Raw genomic sequence first — 18,034 nt, 5'->3', positions numbered from 1 at the left:
GATTACACTGTGCAAAACAGAACTGAGCTGTAATTTTAAGTCTTGAATATTCAACATTGGCAGTGGATAGCTATGTTGGATGGTAATATGTGTAAATATGTAGGTTTAATTTAATAGTTGGTTCTAGGGGAAGGCAAGGCAACACAATAGCCTGGACAAGCAATAATGCTGCAAACTTGCTACAGACAATAGTCGATCTGCCAGCTGCTGAGAGCCGACTTCCAGGCCGAACCTAAGCTGCAAAGCCGTCTCTGTGAGGGTGGGAGCTCAGTGATCAAAAGGGCACCGAACAGGATGGGTAACAATCAACCGAGACATTATTTATTTTTTAAAATGCAACATTTTAAAATTATTAACATTATTTTTATTGAGGGAAGAGTGTATTTACGTGTATTTAAATTTGACATTCAATATTATCAATAATTAGGATAATGTGTTATAAATATTATTTAAAATAAAATCCCACTGCTTGTTTGCCACTGATATTTTAGAAAATGAGATGCTGAACTGAAACTAGTACTAATGAACTGGCAGCCTAGCTTTTGATAAAAAGTGTTTTTATAATTATGGTGTAGAGATAACTGTTTTGATTGTTCCACAGTCTCTCAGCTTAGAATGAAAGATAAAAAAGCAAGAAGTTTTCTTGTAATGTTTGAGTAATAGCTTAGAGAGCTGAGAGGATGAGATCTCTTAGTTCTAAAAGTGTTTAGCATTGGTGCTTACCATCAATACTAATTTAATTCAGATTACTCTAAAACCTTTTTTTTAAGTAGGTAAATAAAATAACATCATATAACTTCCGTCCATGTGCAGTTTGAGATTAGTAGGAATGTGAAATTCTATTTTAGAAAACATGCTATGTCACATGCACCATTTTCTGAAAGATAGTCCTGATTATCTGGTATAGTAATCTTAGTTAACTAATCTTGGTAAAGCAGAAATACAGATCTTACAAATACTCAGAAAATGGGGGGGGGGGGGGGTGGAATAAAGGTTTAAACATGAAGAAAATGTTTTTAGGTATATGAATGTCTAAAATGTCAGGAGGAGAAAGGAATAATGTCTGTAGGGGAAAATGAGAGTAGAATGTAATTTAGGTATTTTAATAAACATATATTTTATGATCTCTTCCTTATTCGCAAGAAGCAAAATTTTGTGTGTGAGGCTATAATACATTGTGTTAAAGCATAACTCAGCCTGTTCCTATATGCAAACCAGAATGGTGTGTTTCCTCTTCTGCTCTGAATGCTGCTCTTCAAAAGGCTGACACTGTTTTTGAGTGCTGGGATAACTGATGATGGAATCCATGCATAGAAACAAATAAAAAGGATGACTTTTGCAGAATCAAATAATTGTTTGGAAATACCTGTAGAAGGTTAAGTAAGACCTTTATGATATTAGTTAGACAATGGGCGATACTTTCCTTTATTACTTCGTCTTTTGTGTCTAAAAGGAAGAACTATCACTGAAAGCACAGATGAGAATTGGGAAAGTAAGTATCATTTGTTGATGTTTTACAGATCAGGAATTGGAGCTGACAGAGATTGATTTGCATGAAGTTGCCCTGAAAGTTGGAGGATGTGGCCATTAATCCTGGTAGTTGGTCTAGGCCAGTGACTTTATGCTAACAGTAGTGAAAGAAAGGAAAAAAAAAAAAAAGCCTGCGTGGCTGCAGCTTGAGAATTCCCAGCCACCTCCTGGAGTTTTAAGTGAGGCTGCTGTGTTTTCATGACCGGGTATATGGGAATACAATGTTTCCTTTATGGATTAGATAAAAATTGGAAGTATGACACAGTATAGGAGCTACTGTGTTTCTGTTCAAATTTGCTGCTTGAATAGGAAATTTTAGTGTTCATAGCTTCTGTTTAATTCTTATCTCTTCCACATGTAATGTTATTTGCCCAGCTGAGTGGAAGTGATGCAGATACTGATTTAAAGGTCTCTTGTCCTCCAGCACATTTCCTTAGTAGAGAGGATCACTGGGCAGGGTAAGGGGACAATTGATTTTGATTAGGGAAGAGAATAGTGATAATGGTTTGATTTATCCCAGCTACATTTTGGGTGAGTCTCATTTGCCAGGTGTTGGTGGTACAAACTAAACAGTTACAAGTTTTGTGCCATGTTGAGTTGGTTTCTTCTGGCACGAGTACAGTATTTAACATTAAAGTAGTTATTGTTCTATATCTGGTTCTATACATGCTCCTGAGAACAGGCAAGCCTCCCTTTGCCAATGGGCAAGCTGGCACTGCATTTTTTGGTGTGAAAGAGAAGAGTTGTGGCCTTCAGGTGCTTAAGAATTGCTGCCGTTTGGATTCGTGGATGGCGACTGTCGAAGAGGTAAAGCCCATGGCGGCCGTGGGCCTTCTAAAGAAAAGAGCTGTGAAAAGATTTGGGGTACGCCGCTAAAATCCCCAGCGGCAGGGTTTGCTCACCCAAATTATTTCCACAAGCAGCGCCCTCCCTCTGCGGGGAGGAAGGCAGCGAGCGCCCGGCTGCGCTGCCGCCAGAGGTGCCGAGGGCAGAGCGCAGCTGCGGGGGCCCTGTCCGTTTCCAGCAGGTGCACAGGAGGTGTTGAAAGGCCTCGGGCGGCCCCGTGCTTCCAGCCTGCGGGCTCTGGGTGCTACCCGAGCGCGGCCATTGTCGTTACTGCCCGCTCCTGCCTGCCGACCTTCCCCGCAGCGGCCGCGACTTTCCCCCCCGCTGCGCCTTTAAGGCCCGACCTGCCCGGGGATCAGGTGCGCGGCCGGAGCGGTGACGTCATGGTGCCGGGGGCGGGGCCCTGGCTCCCGCCACGGCTCCCGCCACCGCTCCCGCGCTGCCCGCGCCGCGGGACGGGGCGGCGGCGGCTCCCGGGAGCGCGGGTGAGCGGGGCGGCGGTGCCGGGAGGGCGTGGGAAAGGCTGCTGGGTGCGGGTGCCGGGAGGGGCGGGCGGAGGCTTCTGGGTGCGGGTCCGCTGCAGCAGGTGTCGGCTTATTTTGTGTTGTGCTGGCTGCTGTATAAGCGAATGAAAGACTTTCTCCTTCAGCAAACTACACTGGAAAAATGTGCTGTGTGCAGGGCGTTCAGTTATTTGCAAACATAATTTTTAGCCTTTTTTGTATAAGGATACGTAACATTACACGCCTCATTTGTATTTACATGTTTAAACTGTTGCTGAGATAGCAAATGAACGCCAAATACTGCCTTGGTTTTTACTATTTCTCATGGTGATGAATTGTGCTGTGTTGCTACTGTCCTTGGTAGAAGGTGCTATGTTAAATTTCACTCGTGATAAATAAAGGCAGTTCAAAACACCAGAGTTTGGTGTACAGGAGGGATGTAAGGTGTTTTACAGTTGCTCTTCCTCCCTTGACAATGGAAAGATTATAGCCCACTTGTATGCAGAAGAGTAATGACCATGCCCTTTGCCAGTTAGGTAGGAATGGGCAAACCCCTATGGAATTTACACCACTCAAATCTTCGTATGTGCAGGAATTGCATTTGCTAGTTCTGATGAAGAAAGGCAAAGAATTGATTGTGGCTTTGTGTTTGGTTTTGTTGGGTTTTGGTTTTGTTTGTTTGGTGTGTTGTTGTTTTGGTTTTGTTTTTTTTTTCAATAAGGGTAGAGGAGACTTTGAAACCTTTTTTTGAACATTCATTTAATTTCCATGATAAATAGACTTTTATATTTGCAGTTCTAATTTCTGCCTAATGTGTTCACTTTTCACCAGATAAGATAACATTGGCAGAAATAAATAATGGAAACAAAAATCCCTGCTCAAGGGAATTATCACATGAAGATAAAGTTGGCAGGGGGGCCTCTGCAGAAGGATGTGGCAAAGTAAAACAAGGCTTTATCAGGCTTGACTAGAGGAAGGTCTCTCTGGTATTCTTATGCTAAAAATGTAGGCTAAGACTTCCCTTTGAAGTCTTGAATTGGAAAAGCCCATCTCTACCACATCTAATTTCTGCATTAGATTCCAAAGCAGATTTAGTCTCTAAATCTACAGAGCAGCATTCTGGAGTAACTCCTCATTAAAATAAAGATAAAGCTTTATGTATGGCCATATGTATTTGTTATGATGTGTGCTACTTTTAGTTTTCAATGCACACCTATTAATCTATCTTTCTGCAGGTTTATTTTACCTATTGCCTTGATAGTATTTCAATCTAATCAGTATGCAACAGATGATGTTTTTACTCTCTAAATTTAGCTGCTGATGTTCTACACTAGTTGATATTCTGTATTGCGCTTTGTAGTGGACATCCTGCATGGATAGATGGGCTGCAACAGCCATTGTCCTGGAATGTGTGTTGTACCAGTTGACTTATATTAATAGTGGGTTTTTTTTTTAAGGGGTGAAATATGTTAATCTAGCATGGTTTAAGACCAACGGAGTCTTTATATTTAGGTATATTAATTTATACTTGTGCTTTGTGTGTGCCTCACACCTGGGGGAGAGGAACCTCTGAGCGAATGTCACATTGCTATAGTGTTTAATTAGTACTATTTTTTCACACTCTTACACAGAGAGCACCAGTGGTCTGTCAGAAGCAGATTTGTAGTCCAAAGAGGTGATGCAGCTTTAGGATGCCAGGCTAAGGTGAACAAGTAAGTAATCCAGGACATAGTAGGATTAGGCTACGGGGTGAAATCTGGTCAATTACTTTTCTACCTGAAAATCTCTTTAACTGCTAAGTATATTTTTTCATTACAGCACCTATTACTGTGATGGATGTGACTTTCCATAGATTTTTTGGCAAGTGCCTCATTGTTTCCTCTAGAAGTCATCAGCTGTTTCTTATCCTCCTTGTCGATATTTTAGCATCCTAACCCAATTTAAACAGCCCTCATGTGCGATTGTGTTGTACTATTAGAAAGGTCACTGTATTTTAAGCATCTGCAACAACTTTGGTAGGTGCATGCAGTTTTAAGAAATAGTGGTTGTTTAAATGATTAGAAAACATTTCAAGGTGAAAAGAAAGATAACTTAAGAAATGCAGTTACTTCCCCTCTTCTTCCTAATGGCAGATTTTCATAGAGGATTTACTTATTTTAATTTGCAATTCATAATTATTTTAAAATAATGATATCTCCCCCACCCCTCAAGATTGGGGTGATTCCTGAAATCACTTGTGTCACTGACTTTTGTTTTCAACTCTTCTAATGTCGTGATATGGATTTAAATGCTCATGGGAGTTTTGTGCTGTACATCCTGATGGCATGTTGGTCTGTCAAGGTTCAGTCATAGGACAAACACTAAAAATAAGACATAATGGAAAATAATTAGTGCAGGAAATTTTAAATGGTGTTACTTTATAACAGTGGCTTTATGATCTTGTTTTTTCTGTTGTTAAATTAAGCGATATAAAAGTAAACTAATAAAGCTGGGGAACTAGAATATCAAAGAGGACAAATGAATATGGGTAGGGAGAACTTTTTGGTGACCTTACTTTCATTTTGGTTTCATGCTGATGTAAGTTAGATTTCAAAGTGAATCCTTGACCTCCAACCTGTCATTTCCTTTTTCTCTTTAAATGTCAGATAAGAGCCTGGGAAAAGCATCAGCTTTATTTGATGCAGATGGATGAAGCAATCTTGCATAATCTTTTCCAATACTTTCTTGCAAGCCTTTCATCAAGGACCACAGCATTGCTAAGATCCTGATGTATCAAGGTTTATGTGTTGGGTGTCATAATTTAGGGTCACAAAATTATGTAAGTTCCTGACGACACTGGGGAAAGTGGATATGTATTTATCACTCTAGTTATGCTAGTCCAATGCCATGTGCATGCTTTATGTTAGAAAAGTTATTTTCTGATTCCCAACATAGTCAAACTGTAAATTAATCCCTGAAAGTCTCAGGGTCATATTTCAACTATAGGATTTTTTTTTTCTTCCTACAGGGAAACAAATTTTGTGCCATGCCTTTTAGGGCTTAAAACCATCTGTGTGTGTCTGTGTCACCTGCACAGGTGACGGGAGACTTGTCTGTGGTTTTGGACACGGTGTGGCATCACACTGATTCAAATAATGTGCTCGTGATTTGACCAAGAAATTTAATTTAATACTTTGATTAACAGGCACCTATAACCTGGTGTGTTACCTGTACTCAAGAGGTCCTTTTACCATCTCTTTTTGGTAGGATATTTATGAAACATTCTTTTGACTCTGGTCCACATGCTGAGATGGAAGTCATAGAAAGCAGGATGGATTAAATGTGTTGCACTGTGTTTTGCAGTCACTGGGAATAAGTATACAACAGAATTGCTTTTCTTGGTTTTGTTTTGGTTTTAGGAGTGTAGTAGCAACAAGAAATGCAGTTATTTGTGGTATTTGTGGGAGTACCTCTTTGGTAAAGAGTGCTATTTTGGTTTCTGCTTGTGTTTGGTAACCTTTAAACCCTGGCTGTTCTGTAGACTCCCAGCCCTCCCAGTGCTACAGGTAAAACTAGTTCGAAGCACTGGGTTAGACAGAGTTCCTAGATGTAAAAAGTCAAACTGCTAGCAGTATGTATTCATAATGATGTACTCATATTACTAACGCTTCATTTTTTCCCCAGTATTTCTTTTGTTTTGAGTCATCTGCCAAAAGGAAGACTGGTTTCAATGAGGAGCACTCTGCCTTGTAGTACATATACATAAGAAAGATAGACAGCTTTTTTCAGTGAAGTGGAAAATATTCTGTGTATACAAATGGTTTGTATGTACAAACTGGTTTTACTCTAAAAGTTGTAAATGGACCAGATTAATTTGTCAAACCATAAGGTTTGGTAATGGAATTATGGCAATAGTGTTTTGGATAGCTGAGGACCGGGCTTCATATACAAAGGAATCCTTTACACTTCACTGCTCCTAAGCTTATTTTTAAAGCTAGTTTAGATTTTGATTTAGACTACAGACCACGGCTTCTCAAATAATTTAACTGGTACTGCCACCCCAAGCCACCCTACACAATACCTACGAGGCTGTGCAGGGAACACTGAGGAACAGATCTGACTTCAAACTACTCTGTCCTGTCTTTCAACTTGGTTGCTGTTTACCCTGACCAGCTTGTCTCTGTGGCCATATGAATACTTGTGTTGCCTTATTGGAAAGGGTTGTGCAAGGAAGAGAATGAGCAGTTGGAAGGCTGAAAGAAAGTGGAGGGCATAAAAACTCTGGCCTCTTATCAGCCAGTCTCTTAATAGTCTTGGAAAGTATTTCTGATTTTCTGTTGGTAACTGCCAAAACAACACTATGCTTGGTTATTTTTAGAAATGTTGCAAAATTACAAAAAAAAAAAAAAAGCTTTTTGCCCACCTCATAATTTACAAGCTACTTGAATAGCTCTAGGTAACCTGATTTTAATAAAAGAATAGCTCAGGTGGTAAGGGAGAAAGCAGTGTTGATTTTTATCAGTTTTGATTATATGGGTCTGTTTGGCTTTAGGGCTGTGTCCACCCTACCAAAGCAAGCTGTGTTGAAAAAGTAAAATCAAGATTTTGCTGTCCTTTCCCTGCCCAGACAGTATTTAAACAGTTGTCTTGCCATGTGGAGAGGGTCAGCTGAGTACAGTGTGTTTGCCTAATATGTTTGAACACATTGCCCTAAAGTTTGTGAGACTGTTGTTAGATATTTATTGGCTTTTTTCCCTCCTCTTGAAAAATGCACTGCACTGCTGATGTGGGAACATGAGTTTCTCTTCCTCAACCTGCCCTCTTCGCCCTCCCCACCCCCCAAAGAAAGAAATTGGTGATGGTCACTGCTTTGTGTCCACTTCACGGAATTAACTTTTTTGACCTCAAAGGTTTTCAACGAATGGGGCAAACATCTGATTTCAGACTTCTCAGAAGTCCAGGGGATGTGTACTGTAAATTAAAAACCAATGTCCTAGAAGAATGCACTTACTCAAAGAGTCTAGAAAAGATTAACTGGGGGTTTTAATTTGAAGCGGTAGTTTTGAGCTGATCTCTCCTGGAGCGCAGCATGACATTAACCTAGTGCAGGTTCACTGTGGCTGCTTTGGGAAGGGGCCGGGTGGGCTGCAGATCTTGCTGGGTGCTCCTGCTGCCTCCTTGCCCGGCCGTGGTGTGGCTGCTCTTGGTTGAAGTGGCTCATGCAACTGGCTCGCAGCTCAACGCAATGCTTGGAAGCACTGGGAACATGAGGCAAGGGAAAGTAAACAGACTGACAGTCTGGCGTTTCCCACAGTTAAATGAGCCACACCTTTAGTCCCTGTTCCCAATTGCCACACAGGCGTCTGACTGCAGATGGAGGGGCAGCTTTGTTATCTGGGTAAGAGAATCTAACTTCAGGCCACTGTCAAGGGGCATTGCTCACCAGGCCTGCTTTGCTGAATCCTGAGTGAGCTAGCTGATGAAAAAAACCCTATAATTTTTATTTCCATTGGTTGGTTGTTGCCGACTTACTGCCCTATACTAACTCATTTTGCAGGCTGCCCTGTGTTAGCAGAAAGGGCATGTGATAGTGAACAAATCCACCCTGGTAGCAGCTGTCAGGTTGGCATAGCTGTATCATAAAACACACTGGAAGTTACCTGTGCAAGGAATCAGAGCATATGCACAGTGTCTTGGCTTTGGTGGCAAAGCTCATAGAAGAAGCTGCCATGACTACTATTTCTCTGCTCCTGTTCTCCTTGTAGTTTGCTGGTCTGTGTTATGCTAGTTAAAACTGCTTACTGTAGGACTGCTCTGTATTCTGAATAACAAATTACAAAAATAGCCCCCTTCATACTTCTATTTTCTGGTTATTTTTAACCCAGATTGTTTTCATCATGCAATTTGTAATGTGGTCCTACACAGGCTGCCATCTGCAGAACAGAGCATCAAATGAGAACAGGAACAAGTGATCTGTGAAAGGTAGGCACGAACTTCTGCAACCAGCTTCTTTGTTGAAGCCAGTCAAGAAACTACATCTTTACCACATCACACTTATTCCTGAAAAATTTCTCCATGTAGACAAACTTATGGTATTGAAACTGTACTAAATGTGTTGACATTTACAGCTCTATGAGTAGGAGTGCTGTGGTGAAAAATTATTCAAAGGTGAGGGGAAGGGCTAGTGTAGCCTTTGCTGGGTAGGAAGCTGCATGATCTGCAATGGCAGAAGGAAGCTGAAATCATATGACTCTGCAGACATTGGGAAAAGAACTGTTTTCAGTTTTGAAAAAATGGTTATTGCAGCTCTCTGTCATCTATACTTCGTTTCTTCAAATTTTTTTTTTAACTTATGCTTTTGTCATTTTCTTAGACAATCTCTCTTTATCTTGCCAACCGTGAACGTATGCTGTAGGCATACGTGCTTCTAATAGATAGGACTGTCTGCAAATACGTTTGCTTCTCAGATTGCTGATCTCTGAACCAAAGCAGACAAGCAAGGAAGGGAGGGAAAGAGAGAGAGATTCCAGGCTTGTTTCTGTGGCTTTATCTTGCCTGGTTTTCCTGCCTCATTTCAGTCAGAGGCAGCGATGTGGATGGCTGTGTAATTGCTAGCATTGCTATCAGGCCCTGGTAGCCCTAGGGGCTCAGTGCTTGACCAGAGCTGTTTGAGGGTTGCTGTGCTGTCCTAATTTAGGTGAAATGTTAGAAGAGTGGAAACATTCTTTTTTTCCTTCTTTCTTCCTGTTCTGTGCAGAAATGTGGTAATTGCTCTGAATTCTTTCTTAGCTTGGTGGCAGTGAGTCAGACGCTTAGCTGGTGTGTTTGGCAAAGCTCTTGTAAACGCAGCAGTGCTGTGCTGCTCGGCTGGGGACGTGTCCCCTTGCTTCTGTTTGGGGCACGGAGCCCTGCGTGCTGTCTGAACTGTTTGACCATCAGCAGTGGGGAGTGGAATCTTATTTTCTGTCTGCAGAGGGATCTGGTTTAGTAGTAAACCCCTTACCTGTACTTTGCCGATGTATGGTTTTTAAAAGTTTTAATTTTAGATGTGATGGAACCAGAACTGCTCTTGCTTTAGTGATTGGTTCTAGAAATAATTGTCGTGCTTCCTTCATGCACTGAGGTACTGAAGAACTGGATGTTGTTTAGACAGGTAATTGTTAGTCTTCACTGTCCATGTGCTGAGGGACTGTGTAAAATGGTGTCAAAGCAGGTATTTGAAAACATCCACAATTTGATCCATACTTGTAGCAGTAACTCAATTATGTGTGATCACCTGAAGCATTTTAGCAAAAAGTTGAGAAAGAGTTCTGAAATGATGGAAACTGAGGCTGAAGCAAATAGGAATTTGTAAACATCAGTACTACAAAACTCTTGGTGTTATTGATTTAGGTGCTCTTGCCATTTTGTAAGCATTGACCCACACCACCTGGTGAGGAAATCAATGCAGTCATGGGAGCATCTCTGTGGTCTTTGTGTCTGAGGAGGAAAGGCAAATGCTTTGTCCTTTGCAATGAGGAGGAGGAAGGGAGTGTAGAGACTAGTGTGTGCTCTGCAAGGGTCCTTGTCAGCCGAGTCATTGAGCCCTGGACATAATGCCACTTGAACAAAGGGACTTACTAACTCTTGGCAAAGACTAGTATGGATATTTGGAATTAAACTTGCAGATCCAAGTAATGGTGCAAGACACCTGGAAGACTCGGTCACACTTTCTATATGATAAAAATGAGGATTGGCATATTGCTTTTTCCTGGGAAAGGACTGTGTTGGCATAGCCAAACCACTCAAAAGCACAGTTTGCATTCTTGAAACAAGCTGTTGGTGGGAAGTGCTACAGAGTTATCATGCTGCTTTAACCACAGAAAGCTGTGGAGTGGGTTTTGAGCCTACCATGGTTACTGAACATTGTTCTGGTTTTTGTTCATGATTATGCCACTATTAGTACACTTTAGTACTTTATTAGTACTTTAGTACACTATTAGTACACTTAGAAAATGGTTTGAAATTTGCACACATAAATTAAATCTTAAGAGTATGTAGAAGCATCACAAGCTAGAACACTGCTTAGAGTATTGTGCCTTTGCTATATTTTTTTCCTTTCTTGTTCGAACTTCTGTTTTTGTCTCACCAAAACTCTGTCATTATGGAAACACAAATTTAAAAGTTGGCTTAGGCCCTTCTGTCCTGAAAGACTGGATTGTTCTTAAGGCAAACCAATTTAATTGTATTCCAACTGTTTCCTTTTTGCATTGTTTGTTTCTATTAGGTAAATGATCCCACTGGGGATAGTATCTTCCCTACCTTGTATGGTCTGAAGCATTATTGTAATTCAATCTGATTCTGTTTGTTAGCATTACAGTGTGCTAGGACAGAAAGACAATGGTGTGCATTGTTTTTTGTAACATAATGAAAGTTTTCTTTAAAGTTATTTTGGTCTTGGATGTACAGTAACTCTCCCTGTCCGTGCTATGAATGTGACAATGTCACAAGAACAAATTGATGCTGAATGCGGATGACACCAGTGTCCTGGAGCTGTACTGTAAGAGAGTCTGGGAATAATCATATAGCGATGCTGCTTCAGAGCTTAAATAACTGAGTTTATGGGAGGTTTTGGGGGTAGGAAGCTGTTTTTCTGAACAAGCTGCTTTTTTCCTTGATCGATATCACTGTCTTTGAACCACAGGGGATGGTTCCAGGAATTGTCCTGCAATAATTGTTCTTTGAAAAATGCTTTTAAAGTTGCATTGCAACCGCGGGGCTCTAAACCGAGGGATCAAAACTGAAGCCAGCTTTTGAGTCCCTTGCATTGTATTTCTATCAGATGGCTACATGTCACTCCTGGTTATCAACCCCTCCTAAGAGCAAACATCCTTTGTGTTTAACCGAACAGTTTGTAGGAACCTCGCCAGTGTCACTTGTTGCGCTGGGGGGAGCCCGGCCTCACACAGACAGGCTGCTGCTGTAAAATGAAGTCATTCCTTAAAGCCCTGTCTCGCCCTCCTCTGCCCCTGATCTGCTCTCCTTCATAGCAGGGTTTGGAAACCCTTCCTGCGTCCTGCCTGGCCGTGTTTCCGAAGGGAGCTGTGGGTGAGCGGGGCCAGGCCTCCAGCCTTATCTCGGCGGGCAGAGCTGCCCGCCTGGTGGGTGGCAGCGGGGCAGCGCTGCTGTTCCAGCCAGGCCTTCCTGTGCTGAGGGAGGCCCTTGTTTTTTTGTTTTAACAGCTTCCTATTGTTTGAAACAGCAGGTTGTCCCCTCCCACGCTATTCTAGCTCTTTCCTCCTCCCTTAAATAATTTTTCCATGCAAGTATTACTCAGAGCAGTTACTCTAGCAGTAAGTCCTCTCAGTTTTCCCAACCCGCTCTGATCTCCAGGTTTTGTTGCAATACCAGTGTGGAGTTCACGCAATGGAAAGTGGCTTCTGAAGGTACGTCTCTCTGATTTTTAAATCTGTTGTTTCCATTCGGTGTCACCACATAACTGTGATTTTTTGATTGAATGCAAACTGTTAAAGAAATTCTCTCCTGTATATGGTACTGAAAGGTAGAAAATATTGCTTTTCAGTGTGGATTGTCTTTGTTTCTAAGACGCAAAGAAAGAGTGTTGCTTCACTTTGTTAGTAGTTTGCTTTTCAATATTCTAGTTCTGCTGTCTGATGCTGTCTTATATATGTACACTGTATTTATGTTCTGCTACCTGTGTGAAAGGCACCTTCTAAGCCATAGGCTGCCTCTGGTCCACCATACTGTAGCTTCCTCTGGCTAATAGTATCTATGATAAGTTTGAATATTAAGCCAGTCATAATCTCATCTCACCTTAATAATTGTCACAGCCGAAGGGATATTGGCAGTTCATTTCTCATCCTTTTTACTTTACAGTATAAATATTATCTAGTCAGAAGCTTTCAGGACTGTTTGTTTTTTTGACAATTTAGATGCAGTTTTTCTTCCCTCTACTTGTTGAATTCTGTGTTAGAAAGTTGATAATTAAATTAAGTATTTATATGTAGAGCTTTTTTATTATTTTAATGTGTTGATTTATGGAAGTCAACTTGCTTTGGCTGGTTTCCTGATCCCCTGCCTTCTGTAGTGTCTTGTTTCCAAAATAAATAGTAATTATTCTGTGAATTTTGGAAGTATACCACTACTATTCCATACTTCTCAGTGCTTCAACTTAACATGAAGTATGTGTGTTTAGATTTGTAGATTTGAAAAAAAACACAAACTATTTTCGTACATTTGATACTAAACAGAGGTTTTAATTCCATAAAATGATGAATCTGGTTCTAGTTTGTCACCAGAGGAAGTAGGGGGGAATAATCTATGTATCATTTGCACTGCTCATCATTCAGTATAATAAACACATTCTGCCTGCTCAAATGCATTCCACTTTTTTTTTTTTTTTTTTAAAGGAATAACTTCTTTTGTAATGCCAGTGTGGTTTAGGCTGCCTGATATGTTGTTGATGGTCTGCCGAGGCCGGGCTCAGCTGATCCATGCCTGGAAGTGAAAGTCCTGTTCTCCTTGCCCTGGCTGTAACTTCTTGATGAGTTGATTCATCTCACTAAACCTGTAGGAAATAAAGCAAGTCCCTCTCCTCTGCTCTTCCCGCCCCCACTCCCCGATTGCTAATTTTGTGATCTGAATTTGCTCCTGTGAGCCAAAGGGCAGAGGTGTTAACTGCCTGCCCCAGAGCACCAGGGTGGAGAGAGGGGGGTGCCCTCCTCCCTGCTTTGGTGGCTGTGAGATTGAGTTCATTTGTCCATATGAAAAGGTCACTCTCAGGCATCCCCTGTCTGAAGTGATGGGTCCTTTGTCTAGTATGTTGTACTTTGTTATACTTGGTGGGAGTTAGAGAAGCCTTAGGGGTTATTTTGTTTTGTTTTGATTTGTTGGGGTTTTTTGTGTTTTGTTTGGTTTTTTTTTGTTTTGTTTTGACAAACGGAGAAGCATTGTGGTGGACATACAGGGGTTTGTGTTAATTTATAACATAGTTATGCATAATAGGTTACAGTCAGTAATCTCAGAGTTTTAGGTATCTTACAAACCCAAGCAGGCTGATCCTGGATTGGAGTGTTCCTCATCTAGGGCCAAAGAAACATGACGAACAGCCAGAGGAGCGAAGGAAGCAGACTGTGGTGGCTGTCACAATGAACAATGGTTTTGGCACACCTGCTGCCTTGCTGCTGAGCTTTTCCATGCTTGGCAGGAAAGGAACGATTTGGAGGATAACCAGATAGTTTTGTAGATGTTTTTGGTATGTTTCCATCTTCCCTGAGGGAGAGAAAACAGAAGCACTTGCTTTTATAATGTAACAAATGGCTGGTGAAGCCTGGCACCACCAACTTTTGGAGCAGGATTTAATAACGCACTTACAAATGAGAAAGTCAATATTACACCAGACCCGAGGGCCCTTAGAAGTGAATGCAGAGTGACTGACATACCACAGGAAGAGGGAATAGTGGGATATAGTCAAAGCAATGTGTTAGAGAAAATTATGCTCATAATATCCTTCTGAATAGATGTAAACATATTTACATACTTTTATTCAAGAAAAGGTTTTTCTAGTAATCAAGAAGCAAAATGATGAGAGCTGGAACAAATACATTTGTAGGAAGGTTTCGCAGTACTACGTGGTTTTGAACTCCACCAAGAGCCAAGTGATGTTAATCGGTTGCCGTTTCTCTTGGGAGTTGTCACGGATGTAAGCTGCGAGACAAGATTACCATTCCCAAAGAACAGTGTGTCACAGCCATGTCATTTCATCCATTTTCCAGTTGCATCTTTTCAGGTTCTGATGTTTTGGATTGTAATAATATTTTAACCGATGTATTTATATGTATGACATTCCACAAGTTTTCTCTATGTTTCTGATATACTCAATTCCACAAGAGGATGTGTTGCTATCCTGTCCTAGTTGGTGAGCACCTGGGTCACCAGAGTATATTGGAATTGGAGAACTTGGGGGGGGACTTGGAAAAAATTAGAGTGCTGAAAAGCCAGAAAATCTTCCTTCTAATCTAGCAAAGAAAGTACATTGGGCACTGCAATTTTGGCTCAAGCTCAGAGCAGTTTAGCTTAAAATGGAGTGACTTCAGTCCCAATTGACCACAAATGTAAGATTTTTCCAGGTCAACTACTTGGTTGCATGTGCATGCACACACACACACGTATGATTTATTTTATTTTCTTAATCACAGAGGAAGGATGCACAGATTTTTAATCTGGATAGAATATTCTTATTTTTTCCTGTCTCCCTTACAGGTGTGGGTATAAGGAAGTGTTATATGTTGTAATGCTGGTTAAGCAATGGATAATAATAATAGTAACAGTGCATCTGAAAGCTTTCTTCTAGTATCGAATGCAAATTTTGTAATTGGTTTCTCAACAATCATTTATTGTGGTGTAATGAGGTGACTGAAAATACCATCATGCTGTGGTAACCCTTCTTGATAAGGATAGCTTTTACAGATGTTGCTTTCCCAGATGTCAGGTGATTGTTCCTTGAAGGCTGGTTATTCTGAGGGAGAGGACTTTTAAACAGGACAATGTTTGGTTTTGACCTTTAATTGGTGGTGTTCTGGATCTGTTTCTGTACCAAGGTGCTCGGACCCTCTTCTGTCAAACTCAAAGAGTTATGTTCCTTCGGCAGCTTTTTGTGTTGCCAGTGTATTGTCTAAGGAATTCTGGGGAAAACAAGTTATATTGTACAGTGTTACAATGCTCGGAGACGCAAGTCTGGAGCAATATCAACAGGTCTTGTCCTAACAGGATTTGGCAAGAGGAGGCGTGGGCAACATGTGGCTTGTAACTGTGCTGTGAAGCTGGAAGGTGAGGGCTCTGTCCTGTGCCCTGCTCCAGGTGGTGCTGGTGTCGGGGTGGCGGTGTGGTCTGGACTCGAGGTTGCGGCAAGAGGCAAGTTGCGGAGACCATCCGGAGTTGCCACATCAGGATATGGAATCCTCCACAGGTTTGAGCTGGACGTATCTAGCTCTTTTCCCATGGTGAGCTCCCGAAAGACTGAAAGGGTTTTAACATCCAAAAAGCCAAATTTTATTTAAATAAGTACTAGAAATTTTGCTTTTCAAAAGAGAAAATTCCGAAGAACTAGGGAAAACAAGATGGAAATAAGCTTGTGTGCAACTTTCCCATTGCCCACTATGTCTCTGCTTCCCAGCCTGTCAGTCACTGAGTGGCCCCAAATGTCTATCAGAAATTTTGTGCCATGTCTAAGGGCAGCCGTACCCTGCAGCCCCTGGAGCCCTCTCCTTTGAATGCCCTTGGTACCTCCCCAAGGGGGACAGGGCAAGATGGCGCTGTATCCCTGCCCAAGGGTCCTGTGTGGCACAGCCACACTCTCAAAGGATCACACACATAATTAGAAGCAGGAAAGCAAACACATAAATAGTGTCATCCTAAGACCCAGTTACATCCCCATGCCCTGTGGCGCGAAGTGGACCAGCAGAACCCTAAAGCCACTGTCATCTTGTGCCTGAGACCTTTCCCCAAAGCTTCTCTCTACTCCGTCCCCAGCCCTGCTCCCTGAGGCACTCTGCTTGAAGGGATGAGACACGTCACTTTAGGCTGGTTATGTCTCTCTAGAGGGGAAAAGAGAGAAACTGAGTACACAGAATATAACATAGCAGTTTAGGATGCTGTGCTTCCTAAATTGCATGTGTTCTGGGCTGGACTAAGCCAGAAGCTGTGTAATCCTTTGTGCTTAACCTTGCAGCACTCCTGGGAGTCACTGTTGGAAGGGTATGTGGTTTCTGCCAGACGCATGTTCTCTTTAGTTTCACAAGTGGTTTCGGTCAACAGTGCAGGATGAGATTTATGAGAGTAACGAAGTAGCTGCTTGTTTTTCAGTAGAGCTCAGGCCCACAGCAGCATTGAAGCAGTTGAACTGCTACTGAAGGAAATTAAATTGAATCTCTGAAGTAAGCTTCCTTTTATTTACAGTCCAGACTGAAATCCTATTGTCAGAAGTTGAGCAAGGCTGCTATCTTCTGTAGCTGCTTTCAGTGTTGAACTCGGTGGTTTTAGCGTTTGTTGTGGGCTCAGTACTTTGCAGTGCTGTGAGGCCAGGCCTTGTTTTTGTATATGAGGACATGTGTACACGCCCTCAAACTTGCTCTTTTTCGTTCTGTTTTAAAATAACAACGAAAGTGTTTTGTAAGGGTGTCTTTCTCTCCACATGTACAAGTTGGTTAAATGTATTATAACTTCCCTGGGCACTCGGAGAATTCTGTTTTAATTTAATATTTAACAGTTGCAAACAGAGGAACTCTTGTGAACTACCTCTTTATGCTCTCTTTTCTGCCAGTGAGCAACCTGCAAATAATGTGGAAAGGCTCCTTTCATGGTATATACCTCCTCTCAAGCACTTTGGGTTTTTTTTGTAGAGAGCTTCTGGTGCCACTCAGTAGTGTCATGTCATCACCCGGCAGAGAAAAAATAAATCAAAAGCTGTTGACATCATTCTTCTTTTTCTTACCCCAACACCCAACTGGTCTGTTCAGCTTGTATTATTCTGCATTTGCACAGCTTCTGCTTCTGTGACCCGTTAGGACAGAGCCTGCTTGTGCTTAACAAGAGTCTCTTTCATGCTTTGTGGATCTCTCCAGGCCACAGCAGGACACAAAATAATCCCTTTTGCATTTGATAGTTTCACAGTACTTTTCTGGCAAAGATGAAATAATCTTTCTAAATGAAAAAAATAACAATATCTCCATAAGCCTAGTTTTGATATAGGGTAATAGTATCATTTCTGCATTTTATAGAATGAACAGCAGCTTTTTTCTCTGTCAGATCCCAAGATTTTAAGATACTAAGATCCATAAGGAGAGAGTTATGTAAGTTTTAAAAATCTGTATGGAAGTAGTTCCTTATGGTAGCATGTGATAAGACTTACATAAACAGTCTCTTTGAATCATAACTTAGAAATTGGAATTCAGACTCTTAATTCAAAGAGGCCAGACTTTTGTGAAAGTTCATATACATATCTTATGGCTTCACCTTTTAGTTCTAACATAAAATGGAAGATCTGTATTTCAGAAAACTTGTTTATAGGATGCAATCTGCTTTGCACACATGAAACTTCCATCTGTCTATACTATGTGCATTCTGTAAAGTTTTAGTTTCTGAAATGTATTTCTGACAACTATACTGTATACGAAAGT

At 41.3% G+C, this 18,034-nt stretch overlaps 1 protein-coding gene across 12 annotated transcripts in view; it reads left to right on the top strand.

Annotated features, from left to right (window-relative positions):
- USP54 (ubiquitin specific peptidase 54) overlaps positions 1-18,034 on the top strand; it is a 114,894-nt gene that overhangs the window by 20,882 nt on the left and 75,978 nt on the right. For 10 of the 12 annotated variants that reach the window (XR_010606453.1, XR_010606451.1, XR_010606452.1 and 7 more), the window contains exon 1: positions 2,788-2,861. The exons of 1 other annotated variant lie outside the window; for it this stretch is intronic. The gene's annotated coding sequence lies outside the window, so the exon portion shown is untranslated. Of the gene's footprint in view, positions 1-2,787; positions 2,862-12,177; positions 12,284-18,034 lie in introns of those variants that run through there. One more of the 12 variants, XM_065638700.1, reaches the window with a different exon arrangement.

The sequence above is a fragment of the Caloenas nicobarica genome, chromosome 7 (genome assembly GCF_036013445.1).
Source record: "Caloenas nicobarica isolate bCalNic1 chromosome 7, bCalNic1.hap1, whole genome shotgun sequence".
Classification (NCBI taxonomy): domain Eukaryota; kingdom Metazoa; phylum Chordata; class Aves; order Columbiformes; family Columbidae; genus Caloenas; species Caloenas nicobarica.
This window is presented reverse-complemented; position numbering and strand designations above follow the sequence as displayed.